At 37.3% G+C, this 15,333-nt stretch overlaps 1 protein-coding gene across 2 annotated transcripts in view; it reads left to right on the forward strand.

The window, feature by feature from the left end:
* Nucleotides 1–15,333, forward strand: part of BACH1 (BTB domain and CNC homolog 1) — a 456,481-nt gene that overhangs the window by 146,221 nt on the left and 294,927 nt on the right. The window lies entirely within an intron of this gene.

A 15,333-nucleotide genomic window follows, 5' to 3' on the forward strand; every position in this document is an offset into this window, starting at 1 on the left:
CTCAGGGGAAAGTGTTGCAGTGGGCTGAGGGATAAAAGACTACACGTTGGGTACAATGTACAGTACTCGGGTGATGGGTGCACCAAAATCTCAGAAATCACCATGAAAGAATTCACTCATGTAATCAAACACCACCTGTTCCTCAAAAACCTATTTAAATAATTTTAAAAATGCAAAAAACAAAAAGAGATTGCACTCTTTCCTTTATCTCTTGGGAGTGGGAAAGTGGAAAAAATAGATTTTTATGGCCTTTGGTGTTCAATTTGTAATATTGCCATCCAAATCAGTTGTACCAGTTTGCAGTGTTACAAATTGTACAGAGTATTTCTAGTGTAGTAACATCCTTATTCAATCTGTGTGCTATTTCCAGAAGTGTTTTCTAATTTGTAGGTGCATGTTAATATTTCAAGTTTGCTTTAATGTGCAATCTTTGATGTTTAGTGAGAATGAACACATTTCCATTTGTTTGTTTAAATGTAATTGTGTTCTTTCTTGTACAAATTGTTACATATTTTCAATTTTAATGCTAGGGCATTTTTGCCTTTTAAAATAAATTTTAATGAGAGATGATATTTTATAGAAATATTTGACATACTCAATATCAAATATTGTTCATAGTCTACTGGTTTCTTTATCAATTGAGTTTTTAATATATCATTTTAAGTTTTGCATATCTAAATTTGTCAATTTTTTCTTAGGATTTTGCTTGGTACTTTAGGCTTGAGAAAAATTATCATTTGTCTGCAGATATAATCAATATTTTAATTATTCTAATTTTTATGAATGTTAATTTTATAATTGTTGTTTTATAATATGTTTTAACATCTAACACAACTTAATTCTTCTAAGAGCAATACTTTGCTTTTCTTATATTTTAAAACCTGTGACACTTTTTTCAGTGTTTTTATAATATTCCAATTATTCTAAATGCTTTTCTAAAATTGATTTTGGAAATATTTTGTTATCTTCCCACCCCTCTCTATTGAGAGTTTGAATGCAATGGTAATACTTCTACAAATTAACTTTGAAGAAATATTAATCTCTTTATCAAGGTTTAAATTATAACTTATTAAAGTTTTTCTTTATATTTCCTACTTAACATTTTTCATTATAAAAGTTCTATGTAGCTTTTAATTAAGCTTTTTCATGAATACTTGCTAACTCTATTTTTCTTGAGAATAGATCTCTTTTATTATTATGCTTTAGCTTCCTTTTACGGGATATAAGACTTCGATGAACTTTTTGGATGTTCTATCTTTTCATTTTACTGTTATTTTATTATTTCTAATTGGTAATTTATCTCTAATAGCAGATTTATTCGGCTCTTTTAATGATGCAATTATTCTAATCGTGCATAATAATTTTTTCAGTTCCCAATATGATTTTTATATCTTACTTGAATCTTAATGATATTTATTATTATAAGTATATTAGAAAAACAGTAGTAGAAGAGACATCAATTAATTTGCCGGTCTTGTCCAATCTCCCTTTCTAACTGTTCTGCTTGCTAGCTCAGCACGATATGTGTGCTTCCGTAATGATTGATTGGATAAAAAATGGGCACACGCCTTAGGGAAAGCTGTTTCATCTGCCAGCCAGCAACCAGCAGATTAGGAGTCAGACAGGAGCTATAAGGTCATGTACTGTTGATACTGAGTTCCCACACACATGCACACTCACATGTATGACACACGTGTACACACACATACATGTGCACGCACACACCAACCCACAAAAGCCAATCCAAGAGAACATTCAGACTCGGAAAGAGCTGTTTTGTTATCTTTCAACTTCTTGTGAGAAGCAGTTTTCCCTTTAGGTTTTTCAATTAATTAATTAGTTAACTTTTTGAGGCAGGGTCTCTCTCTGTTGTCCAGGCTGGAGTGCAATGGTGCTATCGTGGCTCATTGCAGCCTTGACCTCCCAGGCTCAAGTGAGCTTCCTACCTCAGCCTCCCAGGTAGCTGGGACCACAGGCATGCACCACCACGCCTGGCTAATTTTTTAAAATTTATGATAGAAATGGGGTCTCAATATGTTGCTCAGGCTGATCGTGAACTCCTGGGCTCAAACGATCCTCCTGCTTCAGCCTCCCAAAGTGTTGGGATTATAGGCTGAGCCACTACACCTGGTCTCCCTTTAGGTTTTAGATTCTACTATAATAAACCCTCCTTTCTGGATCTATCTCTAGTGGGATTCTGTTTCTCAAAACCAAAAATTCTCTGACCAACACAATACTGATAATAGGTATCCTTACTCTTTTCTTGTGTTTAAAATGAATGCCACATATGTTTCAACTTTTGATTTAATATAAATAATTATAGTGAAGTAAAATTTTTTATTACTTTAAAAATATTGTTATAGGGTATAAAATTTTATTAGATGTATGTGTGTGGGGAAGATCTGTTGAAACTATCACATGCATAATTTCAATAGATGCCCACTAACACATGGATATTTTCTTATTTAATTTATATGTTGTATATTATATCCATAGATAACCAAATATATTAAACTATAACTTCAGCTTTTCTGGTATTTGGTTAAATAATCTTCTCATCACATGACACAATGATGAGAACACACAATATCTCAAAAGACAAAGACCAGCTGGGTGCCATGGCTCACACCTGTAATCCCAGCACTTTGGGAGGCCAAGGCGGGTGTATCATGAGGTCAGGAGATCGAGACCATCCTGGCTAACACGGTGAAACTCCATCTCTACTGAAAATACAAAAAATTAGCCAGGTGTGGTGGTGGGCGCCTGTAGTCCCAGCTACTCGGGAGGCTGAGGCAGGAGAATGGCGTGAACCCGGGAGGCGGAGCTTGCAGTGAGCCGAGATCCCACCACTGTACTCCATCCTGGGCAACAGAGTGAGACTCAGTCTCAAAAAAAAAAAAAAGACACAGACCATGACTTTCTTATTTTTTGCTGGGGGAGCACCACAAATTTATGAACAAAGATACATTTTAACAACTTTTTTTTTTTAGTATTACTGAGTAGCATAATGGTCCTGTTGATGGTTCCATCCCATCCCAAGGCTCTGACTGTCCCAGATTCTTAACTTTTCTTCTTATCAAAGCTAGTCTTTTTATAATTTAGGAATAGATTTCCGATAAATATCTGCTTATACCATGTCAGTCTGGAGTGCTGCTGAAAGATATTTTTCCTATCCCTATCCTTCCTAGCACTGCTAAGGGAGTGAGGTCAGACACCACCCAGTAACACAAATAGTGCCATCTTATGGCTCAGCTTCACCATCTTTGCAAAACATGTGTAATACTATACCATGGAATAGTATACCATGTATACCACTTACTAGTACCTGGTATAGTATTTTCATGGTATTATACTATAGCATGTATACCATTAATTTAATCTTTTTTCTCCAACCTTTTAATATGAATACATTCTAACATATAGGAAAGTTGAAAAAATAGTACAGTGGATAAGATGCTTAACACCTCTTCTGTTACCATGGCTTCTTCATTCTCAAGTTTTAAATTTTGACTCATCTATTAATTGGCTAGATTTTATTGTCATTAAGAAGGAATTTATGGATTTTTTTACTTTTTAATATTTATTTATGAGACAGAGTCTTGCTCTGTCACACAGGCTGGAGTGCAATGGCACAATCTCAGCTCACTGCAACCTCCACCTCCCGGGTTCAAGCAATTCTGCCTCAGCCTCCCAAGTAGCTGGAATTACAGGTGCACACCACCATACACAGCTGAATTTTGTATTTTTTTTTAGTAGAGACAGGGTTTCACCATGTTGGCCAGGCTGGTCTCAAACTCCTGACTTTTGATCTGCCTGCCTCGCCTTCCCAAAGTGCTGGGATTATAGGCGTGAGCCACCGCGCTCGGCCTCATGGATGTTTTTATTCCTTCGTTTCTTTTATGTTCAATAATGTCTACCTGATGCTTTCTATTTGAACAACCTCTTGGCTGGAGATAATTCTCTTGAGGGAACCATTTTTTTTCCCTTAGAGATTAATAGACATTATTCCATCATCACCTGGCATTCGTTGGTATGGTGAATAAATCTACGGCCAGCATGATTTTTTTCTTTTTGTGAGTGATGTGCATTATTTGTCTGGATGACTGTGTAATTGTTTATTCTTGATGTTACTTAGTCTACTAGATGGGTCTTGGTGTTGAAAATCCCCTATAACACTTGATATGTTCAATTATGATATGAGCTTTTGTTCAGGCTCATTGGTTGCTCTTTGAATTTTGGGATATATGTATATATATATCGTATTGTATAATACGATATATATATTGTATTACAACTTACAACATATTTTTTCAGTTTCACTTGTTGATTATCTCAGGGGTACCAATTCTTCTTTGGCTATATCATCTTTGTCCTCCGTGTAATTTAGTTCCTCTCTAATTGTTTAGATGTCTTTGTTTTTTAAATTTGCATTCATTATTTTTATGTTCAATTTTCCACATGTTAGTAGTTTGCTCTTTAGCAATGTCTATTCAGTTCCTTGCTAGTTCTAATACGTTTTTTAGTTCAGAAATGATGTTGATTTGAGCATCAATTTATTGCCTCAGCTAGGCAATTTCTCTTTTCATCTTATTCTATCCTTTTTACCATCTTACCGTATTCATTTAATAATTACATTGTTTCATAGCATAACACAGTGGTAGAGCACTTTCCCTCGTTCATTGAGTAATTTTTCCTTCTAGCATTGGTTCTTTGTCTTTTTGACATTCTGCTCCCTTTTCTACTCCCACCCTTTTGGCTGTCACATGTTTGCATTGTTGCCGTGCTATTTTTTTTCTTCTTGCTTATGACTTGGCAGTCCTGTGCTGATGTTCCATTTGATCTGATATAGAGCTGGGTGATTTCTTAACCCTCTTCCTGTCATATGAGAGTTTGTTTTCCTCTGTAAGCTACAGTTTGATAGTTAAGTCTTTTGCTTCTACCCATTTTTGAGTCACCTAAGGAGAAAATAGAGGATACGAAGAAAGGTCGGCTGAGGAGCTCTCTTTTAGGATATTTAGGATCTTTTGTGCCTTTGAGGTTTTATGTCACATACGTGTTCTGTAACACTTGGCTAGGAATCATATATTTTATTTCCGCTTGAAGGCAGGAAGGGCCTTGAGCTTTAGCTTGTTCTTCAATTGTACTTCAATACAGGATGTAGGTCTGTAGTTTCCATTTTCATCAGAGAGAGTTATGTACATTGTCTGCTTTCTCCATTTAACCTGCTTCACCCCAGGAACCACTCCATCATTCTTCTGTTAAGAGAGAAAATGATACAGATATATGTTCAGTCTGCTTCTGTTCAGGTTGAGGGTATTAACAACAAATTTCAGAACTTTGTAACCTCAGTGACACTCCTTCTGGGATAAGCTGAGGTCCACTAGGAGGGAACTGGTTTGGATGCCAGCTGTACTGCACCCCTCCCCTCCACTGAAGAATGCCCCCTCCCCTGTAACTTTCCTTCCACGATTTTGTTTAATTCTTTTTCCTTCTGTAGGTTGCTGTAGCTCTTCTTTGCTCACTTGCTAGGTGTCAGGGGAGGCGAGTTCTGTGTTGCACTTTAAATTTATTATGTTCATTCAGAAACCCTGCTAAACACCTTAATAGCAATGCTGGGAGGAGAATATTAGCATGCCCAGGCAGCAAAGGAACAACAAAGCCCAGGGTTGTTAAGTGATGTGCTTATGGCCGCATAAATTAGTATGTGGAAGATTCAGAAAGCAGGCCCATTTTTTTCCATTCCAGACCATAGCTTTTTTTTTTTTTTTTTTTTTTTTTTTTTTTTTTTTTTTTTTTGGAGACTGAATCTCCGTCACCCAGGCTGGAGTGTGCAGTGGTGCGATCTTGGCTCACTGCAACCTCTGCCTCCCGGGTTCAAGTGATTTTTGTGCCTCAGCCTCCTGAGTAGCAGGAATTACAGGAGCCTGCCACCACACCCTGCTCAGTTTTGTAATTTTAATAAAGACAGGGTTTCACTATGTTGGCCAGGCTGGTCTTGAACTACTGACCTCAAATGATCCCCCCAACTCAGCCACCCAAAGTTCTGGGATTACAGGCGTGAGCCACTGCACCCAACCCAGACCATAGCTTTTTGTATTACAGTCCCAAATACAAGTTAATTATTTCATCAATTAAACAAAAATATACACATATATATTATATAATGTATATACATATATACACATATGTATATATTATATTGTATATATGTATATATAAACATTTTATATATATGTATTGTATACATATATTTTATATATACATATGTGTGTGTGTGTGTGTATGTATAGTTCTACAGTCCTTGACGTATTTTGAAAATTCCAAAATTGGCTGGGTGCGGTGGCTCACATCTGTAATCCCAGCACTTTGGGAGGTTGAGGCGTGCTGATCATCTGAGGCCGGGAGTTCGAGACCAGGCTGACCAACATGGAGAAACCCTGTGTCTACTAAAAATACAAAATTGCCTGGGCGTGGTGGCGCATGCCTGTAATCCCAGCTACTTGGGAGGCTGAGGCAGGACAATCATTTGAACTCAGGAGGTGGAGATTGTGATGAACCAAGATCATACCATTGCACTCCAGCCTGGGCAACAAGAGCGAAACTCCGTCTCAAAAAAAAAAAAAAAAAGAAAATTCCAAAATGAAGGGTTATTTGGGAAAAATCTATAAGCTTACCTTTGTTCAATAGACACATTCATGAACAGCTGTGTGTAAAGTTATGTCTAGATAGAATAATATTTAAAATGCATAATTGTGTACACTATTTTAAATAACCTTGGATAAGATATTCCAAAATTTAAGGAAAATTGTAGTAATTTGATTTTTTAAATATACACATTTTAGTTTTGTGTGTGTGCATGTTTAGAGTGAAGCACACTCATATAAGAAGTTATTGGCTGAGCATGGTGGCTCATGCCTGTAATCCTAGCACTTTGGGAGGCTGAGGCTGGTGGATCATGAGGTCAGGAGTTCGAGACCAGCCTGGTCAACCTGGTGAAACCCCCCTCTCTACTAAAAATACAAAAATTAGCTGGGTATGGTGGCACATGCCTGTAATCCAAACTTACTCGGGACACTGAGTCAGGAGAATCACTTGAACTTGGGAGGTGAAGGTTGCAGTGAGCCAAGATCATGCCACTGCACTCCAGCCTGGGCGACAGAGTGAGACTCCATCTCGGAAAAAAAAAAAAAGAAGCTGTCAATATCAAGAGGCTTTGTAAAACCTCCTTTGAAGGCATTTAAATGATAATTTTTTTTTTTTTTTTTTTTTTGAGACAGGGTCTCATTCTGTCGCCCAGGCTGGAGTGCAGTGGCGCAATCTCGGCTCACTGGAGCCTATACCTCCCGGGTTCAAGTGATTCTCTTGCCTCAGCCTCCCGAGTAGCTGGGGCTACAGGTATGCACCACCACGCCTGGCTAAGTTTTGTATTTTCAGTAGAGACGGGGTTTCACCATGTTGGCCAGGCTGGTCTTGAACTCCTGACCTCAAGTGATCCGCCCTCCTCAGCCTCCCAAAGTACTGGGACAACAGGCGTGAGCCACCGCACCTGTCCTGTTTTTCATTTTTATTTTTTTACCTAAGCTAGGGTGTTTTGTTTTTGTTTATTTTGATCTGTACTTGCTGTCCCTGGGTATAATGTGTAGAGGGTTCTGTGTTAGGGCCTGAGTCTTATTTGTATACCCATCGCTCCAATTTTCTGATTCAGTGGTTCTTATCCTACCCTGTACACAAATATTGCCTAGGATGTTTGTTAAAATATAGCTGGGACCCAATTAGAAAGTCTGACTCAAAAGTATTGGGGTAGGACTTAGGAGTCTGCATTTTAACAAGATCTCCATTTCCTTTTAAGGAAGATAGTCCATTGACTACAATTTTAGAAACACTGCTTTAGATCATTTAATAGTTGAGATTTGGTGTATCAAGGGGCATTTCCCCAGCTTGGTTATCAGAGATGGAAGTATTCCTCATGTCTCACAATAGCCCTAAAGAATAGAATACCTGATATAAAATGGTGCTCTTAGTCACATAGAAAATAATGTGGAATTTAAGATAGTAATGTTAGGGGTAGACATTTGAATAAATAATTTTTGCCGAATTAGCTTTCAATGGTTAGCTTATGATAGAAAATGTGCAAAGGCAGATATTAGAATTTTACAATCCTTCTGATTGAAAATAGTAATTTTTAATTTTTTTTCTGTTCTATTTAGACCTTTAATGGCCTGGGTGATATCCACCTACCTCAGTGAGGACAGTTTTTTTTACTCAGTCTACTGAGTCAAATGCTAATCTCTTCCAGAAAGACCCTCACAAATACACCCAGAAATAGTGTTTTACTAACTATCTGGGCATCCCTAAGCCCAGTCAAGTTGACATATAAAATTAACCATCACACAGGAGGCCATTTAAAAGTTGTGAGGCTCAATTACGATAATCCATGTACAAGCTTTCTGAAATGCGTAAGTTATGATACATTTGAAAAGTGTAACATCACTGATGCTCCTTGCCATAAACTTAGGCAATATGAAACAATCTTGCTCTTAGAACCACTTCAAATGATTGGTAAATTGGGGTCACTTATGGTAATTTTATTTATAATCTTTAATCTTGTATATCTACATCTCTTTTCTCCTCTTCCTTCTCTTACATTCAGTAAATCTAAGGCTGCTTTGTTTCTGTGCCCTCTCTTACCTATTGGCAATGTCTATAAAGACACAGCTCACCTCTTTCTTCTCTTCTGGGAAATATTATTAGCCATTATGCTTTCAGCCCACATTTGTTCACTTATTATTTCCCTGTGTAGACCCTACAAAATGGGAACCAGATCTTTTTCTATAGTTTTAGATAAAGGTAGTCTGGCAGTTTTCTAGAGAAATTCATTATTAGAAATTTATTCTAATGGGAACCCATTTTTGGCTTACTCTGTTGGTTGCTTTGACCTCTGTTTTTCCTTGCAGAGCTCGACTTATTAATATCATTTAGGAGCACTGGGAAACATCATTCTGCATATTTATCAGGCAATTCATACACACATCCCTACAGTTCAGTGTATAGAGCTTCTCTGTTTTGGACTTAAACTGAAAGATTTTAATGATTGGTCGTATTGGCCCAGCTCCTAATATGCAGATGAATCATTGTGTCTGCACTGCGGAGTGTTGGCCATCTTTTTACTTCTGCTTTTCTTAAGTAGATACAAATATTGAGGGGATCCTAAAGAAGGACAGGAAGAGTACCAGCATTTTTTTTTTTTCTAAATCTGCCACTAAAGTCCCTTTGGATTGGATTTTAGATAGTCATGGCATTTGAATAACCTGCATTTATTAATCTCTGGAAATAAGTGAAAAACTAGAAAAGGCTGAATGTACAATCAATATAATGCAATACTGGGGCCTAACAAAGTGGATAAATGATATTTATCAGCAGGGGACTGCTGTTTAATTCACAGGCACAAATGCCCACATTCATCTGTGACACTGAATCAGTTTTCTTATGAGTGTTGTCTTCCCTCAGGTTTCTTTCTCTTACTCTTCTCTCCTTGCTCAAATTTCAGAGTTGTCATCCACAATTCTGGGAAAGGTGATGTTTCACTTGCTTCATTCAGTAAAGATGGGGTTTAGGGGGGTGACACAAGGTATGGCTACAAATGTCTAATGCTGGTATTATATCCTTTATCCAGTATGCTGGGGAGAAAGTATAATCATTTTGCTTTACTTCATAGCTATCTGGTTCATTAAATCCCATGAGTCTTGGTAAATTATGAAGCAATTATTGATTTTGTTGTGGTCAACATCAAGATATACATTGATTTTCCCACCAGTCAATAGTTTCCAGAGGCGTAATAAATATTGATGTTTGCTGAACATGTGTGTTAATGTCAGTGTGTATATGTACTTAGATCTCTACACTCAGATATTTATTTTATACTCTTTCTGAACGTTTTTGTAAAAAACTATTTTCTCCCAAAGATCCTATTATTTTTTGGCTGATTTATTCAGTTCTTCCTTTTTGCTTTACATTTTTAATCTCATTTATTCTTCCCCGGATTGATAATGGAAAGGAAAACTAAGGCTTTGGAAGAAGTCTATTTGCCTTTAATGAACCGGTTGGGGGTGAGTCTTCCTGATGAGATTGTGATTAATTGCAAAGTGAGTGTTACTTCCTGTCTCCATCCTGTCGGTTTGATAGAATGACAAAAAAAGTTGAAGACTTTCACTCTCCATTCCAGCATCTACCAGACCAACATAACTCAGTAAGCACATCTGAGAATCCCCCTCATTTACTCCCAGTACTTTTTTCAATTATGTGGAACATAGACGAACAGGTCAAACTTGGATTTAGACAAAGTTAAATGATCAACTACATGATGCAATTTAATGGGCACAAAAATAAAAAAAAAACCTCTTACTGTCTTACATAATAGCCTAAAGTCTACCAGTAGGAATTTATTATAAATATCCTCTTAGAAAATTCAGATTGCTCCTGAGTAAATTAGAATATCAGGAAACTCACCCTTAGCTATCTATTGAACACATACTAGATATCTAGTTCTTTGCTATCATTTTGAGTTGGCACTTTACTTGGTTGACTCCGTGGTTCTTTAGTCTTTATCTGCACTCCACGTTTCTTTAAGCTAGCTGATGTTTCTCATATATTAATTGGCTTCTTCGACCAGTGAGGCAAATGAATTAGTACTCATTTCATCAGTGAGTTTTTTCTTTTCATCTAGAAAAATGCATTCCATCTAGGAAATGGGGGATTTGATGGCATGTGAGAAAGGTGAGAAGAAAGGAATACATTTAAAGTACAGCAAATTGCCATCCTATACATGCATATGTGCATGCCCTCTGGTATATACGTATCAGATGCTAGGTGGTAAGCAATAATTTGCCATGAAGCAGTTTGGTAGGGGTGAACTTCTCAGAGTAATTTCAAGCCAGTTATTGACTCCCAATAACAACTTAGCATTCTGATTCCCAGAGGATAATGTGGTCAAGAAAAGAGAAAGATAACGCATACATGACAAAATCAACCTCCCTCATTAAAACAATTTCCCTAATCAGTGCTTCAGAGCATTCCATGTAGTGGCAGGGGAAAAAGTGCAGTACAGAAAAAAACTGGTTCTTGCAAAAGAGAGATAGCTTTGATGTGACAGAGACAGTGTGACAATAACCAAGTCCACTTTTGTGTAATACTGATCTGCCAATGCTTTGTATAGTGCTTAAGACCCATGTGGAGAAAATAGCAGTTCACATTCTGTTGATGCATATTTAAAGCTAAGAACTTAAAAATGAGATTTTATGTTTGAATTGTTTTTGTTGCTATACTTTTGAGCCAGTGTGATTCTTTATAAAATGCATCAACATGATTTTCAAACATTACATGGGGATAAAAGAAAAGCCATTCTAAAGTTAAACATATAGATTTTTGCGAAGCTTATATAGTCAAGGTAGCCTTTTTACTTTTGACTTCTTAATATAAAGAGGAATTATGTTGAAAGCAGTTCATGTGGAAGCAAAGTATTGTTCCTGCAGAATACAGGAATAGATGGACAATTTGTGAATGGCTCCTTTTTTCTTCCCCTTTCATGCTATGTAAAAATCTGGATTATAAAACATATCTGTACAAGGGCCTTTTTTTTTTTTTTTTCTGAAAGCCCACATGGATCTGGAGGAGATGTAACATCAAAATGTTTTGTTGTCTCTCCTGCAGGGACCCCATGGGGACCATTTTTTTCATGGCTACAGACTCAGTTTGACTTGGGTCTGGAATGGCCTTGGTGTTTCGAGGAAGGAGACAAGCAGTTCTTGCCTTTCACGTGAATTGTCCATCATTAATCCCATATTTAACGGCTCCTGGCGGAGCTGTACTCCATTCCTTGCTGTGACATCCCAGGAAATGTTCCTACTGGCTCCTGGAAAATTGTGAGGAAAATTAAGTTTGATTTGGATACCCAAAGCATCCACTGTGTACCATTTCATTCCTCACCTCAACAATCCCTCTTTCGTGGCTCATGGTCTTATGTTCTTATGTATTACACAAATATCATTATATGTTCATATATTTTACCTTATATTTTCATTTATTAAGAGTAAGGTTTTGATATGAGTACTATAAATATGAGCCAGTATATGGTTATTAATAATTAAAACAATATTATTTATACATTTATTATGCAATGAAAACTTGTTCCTTATATAAGAGAAATTTTAGGAATAGCAGCAAATGGGGAGATACATTCGGTACAAGGACTTTAATAGTGACACTGAAGTGACTGGTTTCAGCAGCCACTTTGGCCTATATGGCCTTGCCTTGAGACCTCTAGAAATGGCATCATTAGACCTTCTCCTTTCTGAGTTCTTTCCTTCATAAGTTATGTACCTGATAAGGACTTTATGCATCAGAAAGTATGGCATAGTATAGAACAATACAGGCAGTATGGCACAGTGGAAGGAACTCAGGGCTAGTTGTCAAGATATTTGGGTTCTTCTGCATGCTTAATGCTAGTTTTATGATTTGGAAAAATCACATCGCCTACCTGGACATTGGTGTCTACATCTGTGGGATGATGATGATGATGATGACAGTTAAGTGCTTAACAATAATGAACTCATTTAATCTTTGCAACATCCTAATGAAGTAGATGCCATTTTTCTCATTTTACAGATGAGGATGCTAAGCCATAAAAAGGTTAAATCTATTGCTTAAGTTCACTCAGCAAAGACAGGGTTAAGGTTATGTCTTCCTGTCCTGGGCTCCTGCTCTTCTTCTTGACAGTGGCTAAAGTTCCTAAAGTCTCAGATTCTATTTTAATGAAAACTTGCATCGGTGAAGACACAGATAAAACACAGTTCTGGAACAATGTATTCCAATGGATTTGAAAGCCATTCAATAATCATGACCATAACTTAATAGTTTGTTTCAAAAATACATACCTGTCTATCATCTCTCTCTCTCTCTCTCTCTCTCTCTCTCTCTCACATCTATTTTAAATGTAAACCCAGGAATCAATGTGGTCAAGCTGCTCTCAAAATTCTAATACCTAGAATTAATGACTAATGGCTTCTAATAGAAATGAATAATTATAGACCATTGCTAACCACCACTGAGAAGTATAATAGCTAATCATTTCTCTCTAATGGCTGTTTGTGTCACAAACAGAAATTTTATCTAAGAAGAGAGAGAAAACAACAACAAATGACAGGGTCTTGCTCCGTAACTCAGGCTGGGGTGCAGTGGTGCAGTCATAGCTCACTGTAACCTTGAACTCCCGGGCTCAGGCAATCCTTCCGCCTCAGCCTCCTGAGTAGCTAGGTCTTCAGGTGTGGGCCACCATACCCCGATAATTAAAAAAAATTTTTTTCTTGTAGAGACAAGGTCTCGCTATGTTGCTGAGGTTGGCCTTGAACTCCTGGGCTCAAGCAATCTTCCCACCTTGGCCTCCTGAGTTGCTGGGATTTCAGTTAACTTATCAAAACAGTAATGCTATGTCATAATATCACATAGTTTTGAAACCGTTTTCTGTGGGAAGTGCTTTGTAGATTTCCTCTCATTCATTCTTTTGCTATCTGTATTTTTAATATATTATTTATAAATTTGATCTTGTTTGTTCCTATGTCATCTCTATTGTAGGACTTACCATCATATAATCTAGTAGTAAGTTTTATGAGAGCTCTCCATGCCCCGTAGTCTCATTGAACCAACCATCTCTGTTTCTTCAGCACCTCATGGAGCTGAATGTTTCTTTTTACACTGTGAATAAAGGGACAGGTGAGTTGTTGATATGTTCTCCGATTTTAGGGAATGGAGAATCTGGGTTCATACAGTGAAGGCTTTCATGACAGCCTGGTCTGCTTACTGAAAGCTTCAGCTTTCTTTTAATGCTTAGTGTATAGATGTGATAAAATCACTCACAGAAACAATGATTCGTCTTCCTAGACACATCTGTAGGAGTTCCTTGAAAGACAGTGGATCTAGTCCTAAATACTTTATCTTCACCCCTTCAATGAGTAATCAACTTCACTCCATCCAGAAGTTGGGTAGTTAGGAACTTGAAAACAATCTAAGAAACTTTTGCAGTTTCAGGCTTAAATGATAGTGTATGTAAATGTACATGTTTCTGTCACATCATAGAAATTAAATCCAGGAGCCAAAGAAGCCTTTGTTAATTTTCCTAGAAAGAGAAGCAAGGGGGAAAAAAAGGGTGAGTCTATCCAGAAAACCGCTAAGTGATCTGTGGCTAGCAGGGCATCCCACAATTATAAACATTTTTTTGAAATTATCTAGGCAGTATCATAGGTCTTATTTCATAACATCTCAAACTAATATCAAAGAGAAAAAAAAAGCTTCTAACTTATTCCTTTGAAATATAATCGATGGCCATAAGTCCCAGTAGGCTTACCAGATTCTTCCTTGGGAGCAGGAAGTAAATATGAAAACAGACCAAGACTAAAGTGATACCAACATGGAACTTCAGTCTGTTCAAATAGGAAGATGGGCCAGGACCCATCTTAGAGTTGTGGTGTCCAGTATGGTAGCCATGAACTCCATTTGGCTCTTTAAATTAATGAAAATGATAAATAATTTAAAAACTGGTTTCTCCCTCACACCAGCCACAGTTCAAGTGGTCAGTAGCCACATGTGGCTGGTGGACATCATATTGGAGAGTGCAGATTATTATACAATGTTGTATGTATGCATTATTGTTATCGTGGAAAGTTCTTTTGGACAGGACTGGCTTAGAGTCGGAGCTTTCACTGTTAGAAAGTGACCACTCTAACTGATTAGAAAGCAAGGGGTCACTAGCAGCATTGGTTAGTTAGATTGAAGGTCAATAACTACAGTTTAGCTAGGTTTAGAAATACAAGCAGAACATGATCTGGATAATAACTCTTTGCTGCTTAATTGCTAACCAAAAACAGCCAGATAGTGACCGTTTTGGAGGTGAAGGGGATGGGAGATTAGATTTGCTTGTCTTTCATATGAAACCACTCTTGACTTTGATGTGAAGTTTAAAGATTTGATCCCTTCCTAGGTCTTCTGCATCCTATTTTAATATGCTACCACTTACTTTAGAAATTCTCATATCTGGATTTTATGATGATTGGTCTGGTGCTCCACAGACCTCACCAGAAACTTTAACGCTATGTGCCTTGGGCTTTCTTGCTGGAAAATATCCTGTGTAGAACACTCTGTCTGCCTCTAGGTAAGTGTCATTTTCGGGGAGGGAATCTCCCTGAGGACTTCTGCCATTTCAGATGAGAAAGCCCAGAATTATTCTTACAGCATAAGATGCCGCACCGTGGTTATGATATGAATATAAGAAATGACTTAGAGGAG

The sequence above is a fragment of the Pan paniscus genome, chromosome 22 (genome assembly GCF_029289425.2).
Source record: "Pan paniscus chromosome 22, NHGRI_mPanPan1-v2.0_pri, whole genome shotgun sequence".
Taxonomy (NCBI): domain Eukaryota; kingdom Metazoa; phylum Chordata; class Mammalia; order Primates; family Hominidae; genus Pan; species Pan paniscus.